We start from the raw sequence: 10,430 nt of genomic DNA on the forward strand, positions 1-10,430 counted from the left end.
CGTTCTGCCTGGATGGCCACACTAGGTTGTAGATCAGCATCTGGGCGACCTGGGCTGGGCCAGGTGCCATGGGCCTGTCCGTTGTTTCTAGGGTGGCTCTGTGGGTGAGATAATGACCACATCACAGGCTGGATCTGTTTTGCGGGCCTTGAGTTTAACACCTCTGATTTAGAATATTTTTAAAAATGGATACTAAGTGTAATGCAGAACCTGGAGCTTTAAAAAAAAAAAAAAGTTCGATGAAAACATTATCTAATGTGAGGATTTGAATTTTGGCCTGAATTTTCACAATCTAATTTTATATTTGTTGTATTTTTTTTCTATAGCCATTGAACAGCTACAGAAGGCATTAAATGCAGCTCAGAAGGCTGAAGAAGCCCACAGGAAATTGCAAGCAAAAATGAACGAAAAATTTAAAGCTGTTGAAAAGGAAAATGAAGAAGAATGTGTGATCCTTCAACAGGAATTAACAAGGGTAAAGCAGGAAGTGATTAGTATTAATAAAATACAAAAATAATATAGATTCAGAGTTAATCATGACAATATCACAAAATCCTCGACTTATCATAGCAATTGGGAAAAAAATTTCTGTTTCTAAGTGATGTGATGATAAAGTGTGATTACATTGCTCCCTGCAGTTTTCAGTTACTATTGTTAGCTGAATCCTATGATTGTTAGGTGGGACAACTTCCTACAACCAAAGTCAGTTGGGAAACTAGCAGGAAGTTGAAAGTCCCAAGCCCTACTGCTACTGGATGGAGGAGGATGTGTATGGGTCACTGTATAGGTTGGGGATGATGTATGAGAGGCGCCTCTTCGACTAGGGAGGGCGTTTGGGAGTGCAAGGAATGTGAGGGGTATTCTGCAGGTTGTGGAATGGGTAGAGGGCATGAGTGGTCTGTAAAGGGATACTCAGATAAGTGAGCATATGTAAAAAGCTATGCAGATCAAAGAAGGTGCATGAAGAGGTGCTGAATAGGTCATGGTGAGTGCATGGGGGTGCATGAGTGGTTGGTATGGGATGAGTGCAGGAGGGCTTGGAGAAAGTATGCAAATGGGAAAGACTAGCAACTTTCCTTGCTGGCTTCCTAATTGACTTTCTAGGGAAGTTCAGCAGTGAAAGTTGTTTCAGCCTTTCCAGATATATCAGACACAAACAGACAAGATGGACTACAGATAGTTCTTGACTTACAACCATTCATTCCGTGACTGTTCAATATTACAGTGTGCTGAACAAAGGGACTTATGACCCCTGCCCAAACATACAGCAATGGCAGCATCCCGCAGTCATGTGATTGTGATCTTGGTGTTTGGAACCCCATTTGCACTTAACAAAGGGTTGCTAAGTGCCCCACAATCATGGGATTGTCACTTGCAGTTTTCTCTGCTGGCTTCTTCCGAAAGTCAACAATGAAACCAGTAGGAAAGGATGCAAGTTGCTGCCACGTGGTTAATTCCTGGAGTCTTGCTGAAAAGCTACACCATGATATTAAAGAATAGATTCTGGAAGGGCTTCTTCAGCTGATTTTTTTCAGTTAGCCTGAAATTTGGTTTTCCTTTTTCTGGCATGTCTCTGAGAAGTATTCGCGATAGTGGTGACCAGCCTCTCCATGTGCTTTGGTGTGATGGTCAGTTCTAACTGTTCCTTGAGATTTACCATGCTATTTTGATATTTCTTAATAGCAGTCAGAAGATATGTTGATAATTCTTTCATTTTACAACATATGGACAGATTTAACCTTAGTTTCAACTGGGAATCAATTCAGTTTTCAGTTTATTATTACAGGCATTGACCAGAGACCAGAACAAATAAAAACACTTAGTAAATGTACAATTAAAAATTCTAGTATAAAATAATGAATAATAACTAAAATCAGTGATAAAATCCAGTCTGTCAATTATACTTGGTCTAACTGTACTAAAATTACAATCTATAAAATGTGTGGCCTGTTGTCAGTTTAATACTAAAAAGGAAAGAAAAAAGCACTGCAAAGGGTTTGCCACATTTGTTATAAAACATAACTGTGGTAGATTAGACACCGACGAATCCGCAGTGCTACTGTGCAGAATCTAGCTACCTGTGCTGTAGTTATAGACTGCTTATCTTTAAACAACCACTGGATATAATACCTAGCAATTATTGGCAGAGTATATTTTTTCTGATTCTCTGTGTAAAAAGACCCACAGGCTTCATCTCTCCTGAGGTATGGGAAAAGAGTCTTTCAGTCAATGCTTGCGGTACAGGACGGCTGATGGAAGTGGATGGCACTGTGAGAGCAAAAATACTTTCCAATGGTTTGCTGACTCCAATTGGCTAAGATAGCTTACAAGAGTAACAACATATCTAATGGCATTTGGAGCCAGAAACAGGGGAGTTTCCCCCAAAGTCAATTTGCCTTTCAATGTCCTATTACACCCTTTGTTGCAAGGTTTGTTTTGCTTGATCATAGTCCGTCTTGAGTATTGAATCTGGGGGCAAACCTAGTTTGGCAGACTCAACTGCCTTGATCCATGACAAGGAGAATTTATCTTGGAGGATGAATAGAATAGAATAGAATAGAATAGAATAGAATAGAATAGAATAGAATAGAATAGAATAGAATTCTTTATTGGCCAAGTGTGATTGGACAACAAGGAATTTGTCTTTGTACATAAGTATACAAAGTGTACATCAGAAAAAAATACATTCATCAAGAATCATAAGTTACAACACATAGTGATAGTCAAACGTTACTAATAAGAATCAAATCATACATAAGTTACTAATAAGCAATCAAAACATACTAGGAAAACAAATCAAATATAAATTGTAAAGAGCAACACTGTTATAGTCATAAGTGGGAAGAAATAGGTAATAGGAAGGATGAGAAGAATAATAGTAATATAGTCTTATTAAGTAGTTTGACAGTGTTGTGGCAGTCTACAAAGAGGATCCTTGCGTAGATCTTTGGAGATTCAAGATGATGTAAGATGTAGCGCAGAGACATATTAACAGCATCATCTGTCGATCTATTTGCTCAGTAAGAAAAATTGCAGGGGGGGTCTAACAGTGATGGTTTTCAGCAGTGGAGCTTCGCCCACAAGAGTAAGAGTCCTGAAATTATGGACCGGATGAAAATTCTGATATCAGAAGCTTTAACACTGGCCATTGCTGCAGGCCTACAATAGGGGCATCAGGCTGTAGCACTGGAAAACCCTGTGCAACAAGACTAAGTGAGGGCATCACAGCATCAAAGAGATTTGGAGACCTTCTGAATATCATGCTCAATCCCTTCATCTATACAGAATGAGGCATCGCTCTTGGGATGAAGATCAAAAAGAAATGGAACTTTCGGAGGATAATGGGATGGCACCTGATCCCCCAGCATTCACAGGACTCTTCCATCCAGCCCTCTTTAAATCCTTACTGTTTAAGGCCAAGGAAGCAGCACACTTGGGAGCTGACTCAACTACAGCAGAGTCCGCATTGGACCTGATGGACCAAGATGAGTTGCTCTTTTTAGAGCCAAACGTGGAGAATGAGGAAATTCCCTTACCTAATCTATTCTGAGACGTGGTCCAAAAACAATGGGCCCAACCAAGGGTATACCCACCCACAAGTGGGAACGACAAGAGATTTTATAATGTGGCCCCAGATGTCTCCAAGGCACTGCAACCTCCAACTATAGATGGCACAGTAGCGGCCTTAACATCCTCCACCATCCTGCCTAACAATGCAGAGGATGCTCTGAAGACAGAGGACAAGAAGTTGGAGCTCATCCACCACAAGGTGCATCAGGCAGCTGCCTGGGCTGTCAAAGCAGCGACAGCTGCCTCATTTTTTCAACAGGGCATTTTTCAACAGGGCTCCACTAGATGCAGGCGACGTTTTCCCTAGTGACCTTCGCTTACACCAGTACATCAATACATCAATAAACTGATAGCAGCTGCGGAATTTTCAGCGGATGCCACTTTGAATGCTGCAAAGTTTACTTCCAGGGCCATTGCTTCCTTGGTAGTGGCCCGCGAGTTCTGTGGCTTTGACATTGGCAGGTAGACATGAAGTATAAACGAAAACTAGCCTCTGCTCTCTTCAAGGGAAGCAAGCTGTTTGGAGAGGCCCTAGAGCCCATGTTGGTGGAGACTAAGGACAGGAGGAAGATTCTTCCTTCAGTTTATAGACAAACTGACTGCCATCCCTCGCCTTATTTCCACAGGCCTTCCTTTCTGTCCACAGACACGGGGTTGGCCCTTCAATCCTAGAGGGCATACACCCACAGACAAGAATGGCAACTGGACAGATCCTGATTCAGAGACAGGAATGGACAAAACTTCCATGGGAAGTGACCATTTCAGAGCACAGGCTGTCACCCCTTTTGCCACACCAGGTGACGACAGGTCTAGCCCTCCCATGGGTGGGCACTTAAGCCTATTCGCCAATCAATGGGAAGCAACCACTACAGGCACCTGAGTCCTGAATACAGTGAGACTAGGCCTCGCCCTCAAATTCCTCTTCACAACCCCAAGTTTCTTCATAAGTTGCCCCATCTCAAGGGACAAGGTGAAAAGAAGCCTCATGGAAACAGCAGTCCAACACTTGCTAGACATCCAGGCTATTTAACCGGTCCCAAAAGACCAACAGGAGCAGGGGTTTTACTCCATTCTGTTTATAGTTCTAAAGACCTCGGGGGTGGCGATGGAGAGCAATACTGGACCTGAAAAGGTTAAACAGACATATGGTTTACAGAAAATTCAAGATGCAGTCCCTCCAGTCAATACTGGGGAGCATATGAGAAGGCAACTTCCTAACATCCATAGACCTTACGGAGGCATACCTCCACATACCTATCCTGCCATCATACCAGAGGTTCCTGCGATTTCATTACACGGGCACTGGTCTCAATTGGACCTGAGGAACAACATCAATTGGCTGGAGCTCAGGGCAACCCACTTGGTCCTCATAAGGTTCCAGGAAACGATTGTGGGTCACCACGTACTTATTCTGACAGACAATGTGGCCACCAAGGCCCATGTCAACTGCCAAGGGGGCACTCCAGAGCCCTCATGTGAGAGGCCAAACAATTGGGCCGCCGGGTAGAGGAACATCTTGTCTTCATCAAGGCAGAACACATCACAGGGAGAGAAAATGGGCAGGCAGACTGGCTCAGTAGAGCCATGGTTGACAACTCAGAGTCGCCTACACAGAGACCAATTCAAGGAGCTGTCAGAAAGATTCGGAACTCCAATCCTGGATCTGTTTGCTTCCCCAAAAAATACCCAGTTATCCAGGTTTTATTCCAGGTTTGCAACACTGGGGGCAGAAAGGACCAATGCACTTCACAGTCTGTGGCCCTGAAGCCTACTATATGCCTTCCCTCCGCTCCTGCTCATTCTGAGGGTGATCAAGAAGGTACTGGTGGAAAAGGCAGATATCCTGCTCCTAGACCGCCCCTGGCCCTGACATCCATGGTACGCAGATCTGGTCAACCTGTCGATATCCAGGTCTTGGAGGACCCTTCAGGACAAAATCTCCCTCAGTCAGAGAGTCTTAGTTCATCCAGAATCACAATGGCTCCAACTGACCATCTGATATTTGAGCCGACAGCTCTGAGCCAGCTCAATCTCTCCAACAAGGTCATACAGACAATCCAGGCCTCTAGGAGGCCTTTGACCAACAGAATTTATGACGCAACTTGGAGAGCCTTCTGTGACTGGTGCTCCAAAGGTCACATTAATCCTACCACTGTATCGATGGCCCAAATCCTGGAATTCCTTCAGGAGGGGCTGGATAAGGGTCTGTCCATACATAGACAAGTGGCAGCTCTGACATCGGTATTATCCTGCGGGAGTTTGGAGTCCCTCGTTAAGCACCCAATTAGAAGCACAACTAACCTGATGCCTCCTGTGGTACACAGGTATCCCACCTGGGACCTACCTAAAAGTACCACAAGCGCTCATCTCAGAGCCATTCAAACTGTTACGATCAGGCAGCCTACACTACCTCATCTTCAAGGTGGTCTTCCTTGTGGCCATCACTTTGGCCAGACAGATATCTGAGCTAGCGGCCCATTAAAGAGGATATTTGCATATTCCACCCAAACAAGATGGTTCTGCGACTCCTTCCTCCCCAAGATGAATTCCACGTTCCAAAGGGCACAGGAAATAATTTTATGAGACTTCTGCCTGAGGCCAATCCATGCCCTAGAGAAGAAATGGCACACCTTGGATGTTAGGAGGACCTCCTCACCTACCTAAAGAGGACAGACTCTATTAGAAAGATAGAATCCCTGTTTGTATTTTTCCATTCCTCCACGTTGGGTGGCAAGGTTATACCATCGACCATAGGCTGGTAGATATGGGCACGCATCGTGAAGGCGTACAATCTTCAAGCTCTTCCATTGCCCAGATGAGTGACAGCCCATTCGACCAGAAGCACAGCCACCACGGCTGCATGGAATACACAGCCCTCTATTGAGGACATCTGTAGGGCAGCAACATGGTCTTCTCCATCCCCATTCATAAGGCACTACAAACTGGATGCCAGTTAAGTTTTAGCCAGAGATTTAAGGATGCCACACAGATTCTTGCTTTGACTTTTGTCAATCCTGGTTCCAGGCATAGAAGTGCATTTGAGACACAACACGGCATCTGGAGAATTGATCTAATGAATTTAGATTGTTTTTTTTCCAATAGTGTAAAACATGAATCTGAGGGTCAGAGCATAGTCCCATAAAGAAACTGTGCTAGGGACTTGGCCAGAAAAAACTTAATTGCGACAGGGACATAATAACCCCCTTTGTGTGGAAAAAAATAATGATAGCGCTAGCTGATCTTTGGCCCAAGGCAGCTGCATATTCTCCATGTGCTTTTCTTGAACCAGTGGCCTGGATGTCCACCTCTAGGTATTTGAAGGTAGTTATCTACTCTATGACCATTTAAATACCATAAATAGAGTTACCATAAATAGAATAATCTTTGTTTTTTCTTATGTCCAGGTTATTATAATTACAATATAAGACGAGGGCTCGCAAGGCTCTTTTAAAGCCTACTGGTGTCCTGGAGAGGATCACAGCATCATCTGCATAGAGCAGCAGGGTGATGCTTTGATCACCTATTTAACCATGTCATTTATGTAGAAGTTAAACAGCAAGAGGGCCAAAATACACCCCTATTTAACCTCCTTTTGAGTTTGACTGACTTCGAGAGGGACCCTTGCATATTACACCTCATCTTGAGGGACGTTTTAGTATGTAGGGCTCCTAATAGATGAAGAAGCCTGTGGTCAGAGACAGCTTCCAGCTTCCCCCATAATTGGTTACCGTATCAAAGGCTGCCTTGAGATCCATAAAACCAGCATATAATGATACAGGTCTATTTGATATGTATTTTTCAAATGATGAAGAACTAAGCACTGATTTATGGTGTCTCTCCCCTCTCTAAACTTGGCTTGCTCGTCAGCGATCAAGTTCTCAAGATCCAGCCATTCCTTTAGTTTATTTTGGAGGTGTTTGGAGTAGAGTTGCTGATTATATTTAGAAGACTTATTGGTCTATAACTGGCAGGGTCATCTCTTTTTCTTTTGTTGAAAAATTGGGCAACAATTGCCAAGCCCCAATTTCTGGGATATGGCCAGTGGAGTCAATACAAGTGAACAGTGCCACCAGAACTGGTATCCACCACTTCAAATTGTTACTTAATAATTCAGTACAAATGAAATCAGCTCCCGGGGCTTTCCATGCTGAGTTGGCCAATAAGTGATTTAATTTTGGACTCTGAAACTGGGGGCCATTCAGGTCAATTCTTTATCGTATACTTTATACTCTTGATGGAGGGGTCTTCATACATTATCCAAATTTGAAGTTCTCAGGTTGTTGGAGGTATATGGGCACTAGTGGAGTATGAATTTTCCTTAGAGTGACTATTAGATGCCAGAATAGAAAATATATTTTTTGCTTTGCTGCCACAATAAGCTGTTCCCAGGAGGACAGTGCCTCTTCTTAAGAGCAATCAATTGCTTGAACTGTTTTTTGAGTGTAAGAAGATATTTAAGAGTAGTTTTATTGCCATTCCAACTGGGAATCTGTGACCATCCTAGACCAAGCCAAGTCCAAAAATGCTATGGAATTCCTGGAAGCTTGGCATTCTGTTAAATTGGCTATCAATAGACACATAGACATAAACAACATCTACATACTGGACAGAAAAGTTAATGAAGAAGCCAAAAATGGAGCAAAAATACCAAAACACCTTCCCACCAGCAATCAACACCCAGATAACCATTAACATCAGACCAACAATCCAGAAGCTGCAAAACAAGCTAACAGTTAACAGCCCAACCAAAGAACCTGTAAGAACCTGACACTCACAAGGCAAGCCACAAGAATGTACACAGAGAACAAACCCAATCCTTACTAGCACTGGTGATGTTACCTAGTTTAAATCCGTGGTAGCCAACCGGTGGGCTGTGGCCCACTGGTGGTCCATGAGAAAATTTTGGTGATCCGCAGAGAAATGTCACCCCCAAAGCAGTTAATACAGGCTACCAGGAACACAAGGCTGTACCGCCAACATGTCCCGCACAAACCCTTCCCACCCATTCACTCCTTACCTGGCAAACTTGCCTGCTAAGTTGCTATTCCTCCCCCCCCCGACCATCAGCTGTTCTGCTGTGCCAGGAGATTTAGATTAGCTAGAAAGCAGGAAACCATTGGATTTCTTGTTTTCTAGCTAATCTTTAGATCTTTGTTTCTGCTTTTAATCTTCAAGCAGAGCCAAACCTCCCTTAGAATTGAAGGTTCTATTATTCAGTGCAGACTCAGATAGCTGATGGCAGAAACACACATCTCTAGGTGAATCTGTGATTCTGTGAGCAACTCAATCTGCCTGCCTACTTTGTGATCGTCTTATCAGTGACTGCTATTCCAGCCATCCCTCTGAGCAGACAGAGTGAATGAGATGGCTGCCAAAAGAAGGGAAATCCTTCCTGTGCGCAGAAGGGAATTCCTATGCTGGGCTGTAGAAACAAAGCCAGAATACCAAAGATATAAGTGTTGTTTCTTCAGCTTATTACAAGCCTTCCCCTCACCTATAAGTGCAATCCCAAAAATTAGAGCTTCCTTTCTCCAGCCAAAATTCTAGTTTTCCTTCCCATCTTGGGAGAGGCTGCATGGTTCTACCTATCCTTCAGGAATTTTGTGTTTGTTTTAAGGCATGATAATGTTTCTAAAGGGTGGAAAGCATTTTCTAGCAAGCATCAGAGCCAGACTTTTTCCAGCTAGCATCATACCCACAGGGCTTGTTGTGCAGGCAAAATCAATCTGACAAGCAGCTCTTCCCCTTTGAAAAGACATTGACTGAAAAAGTCCATGGTGGGATTTTAGCACAGAGTACTTGAAGCATGGGGCAGTTGGAGCCAGCTGAATACTGCAAATCTCCTGTGTTAAAATACATTTTGGCTTTTCAGCCAGCATCTTTTAGAGTGGATGGGATCCTTGGTTCAGGCAAAATCAATCTGGCAGGTGGCTCTTTCAGTCTAAAGAGGTTGATTGAAAAAGTTCTGTCGAGGTAATTCCCCATTAGGAGAATGAGTGCACACAGGGAGACATAGTGAGAGTGATGTTGAATAACACACGGCCAGCACACAGATGCACTGAATAATAAAATGTACGTTTTACTTCCAGTAAACGGTTAAGCAAAGTCCAACAAACAGTCCAAGTCATACTCGGTTAAAGTAGTTAGTATTCAGTCCAGGGATAATCCAAATAACAAAGTCCAGTATCATAAACAGTTCAGTAACAGACTCACAGCAATCCAAGAAGAAAGACAAATCAGCAACAGTCAATAGGGAAAAATGCAGGAACTAAGAGAAACTAACAACAGAACAGAACTAACAACCCAGGTTTCTGGCTCCATCTTATGGCCATTTGAGGAACCACACCCAATTACAATTTTAGCATTTCCTTAAAGAGACAGTATTAAATTTCTATCCTGGTTTATATATTTCCAACCCAACTGTTAGGTGACTATCAATTCCTAACACTGTCCAAAAATGTGGCCCAATGGATCTTTTCCAGCCAGGCCTCAGAAACCATAGGGAGTCCTGGGGCATGGCTTGCAACACCTTTCTGGAAAAAAAGAATTGTCCTTTATAATAAAGGATATATGGTCACTGTTATCTTTTTTTTATCTTATTCTCTTTTTTTTAAACAAAGTTTTTATTTTTTACAACAAACATAAAAAAAAAACATAAAACCTTCTTTCAATTATATACATACTGTGTGTCAGTTGGTTACAATCTTTTGTGCTATCCTTTTTTTTACCATTACTCAAGTTATATAAATTCTCACCTTATCAATCTAGCTTGTGCTTATATATTTATCAATCATTAATCATTCATTTGACAAAACTATTTTTCCATCATTTTATGTGAAATATACTAAATATCATTATAA

At 42.6% G+C, this 10,430-nt stretch overlaps 1 pseudogene; it reads left to right on the forward strand.

The window, feature by feature from the left end:
* Nucleotides 1-326: 326 nt before the first annotated feature.
* On the forward strand, nt 327-8,649 carry LOC148123806 (uncharacterized; annotated as a pseudogene).
* Nucleotides 8,650-10,430: the final 1,781 nt, after the last annotated feature.

Source organism: Pseudonaja textilis, unplaced genomic scaffold, assembly GCF_049901715.1.
Source record: "Pseudonaja textilis isolate UNSWEBS1 unplaced genomic scaffold, rPseTex1.2 PTEXCTG334, whole genome shotgun sequence".
NCBI lineage: Eukaryota > Metazoa > Chordata > Lepidosauria > Squamata > Elapidae > Pseudonaja > Pseudonaja textilis.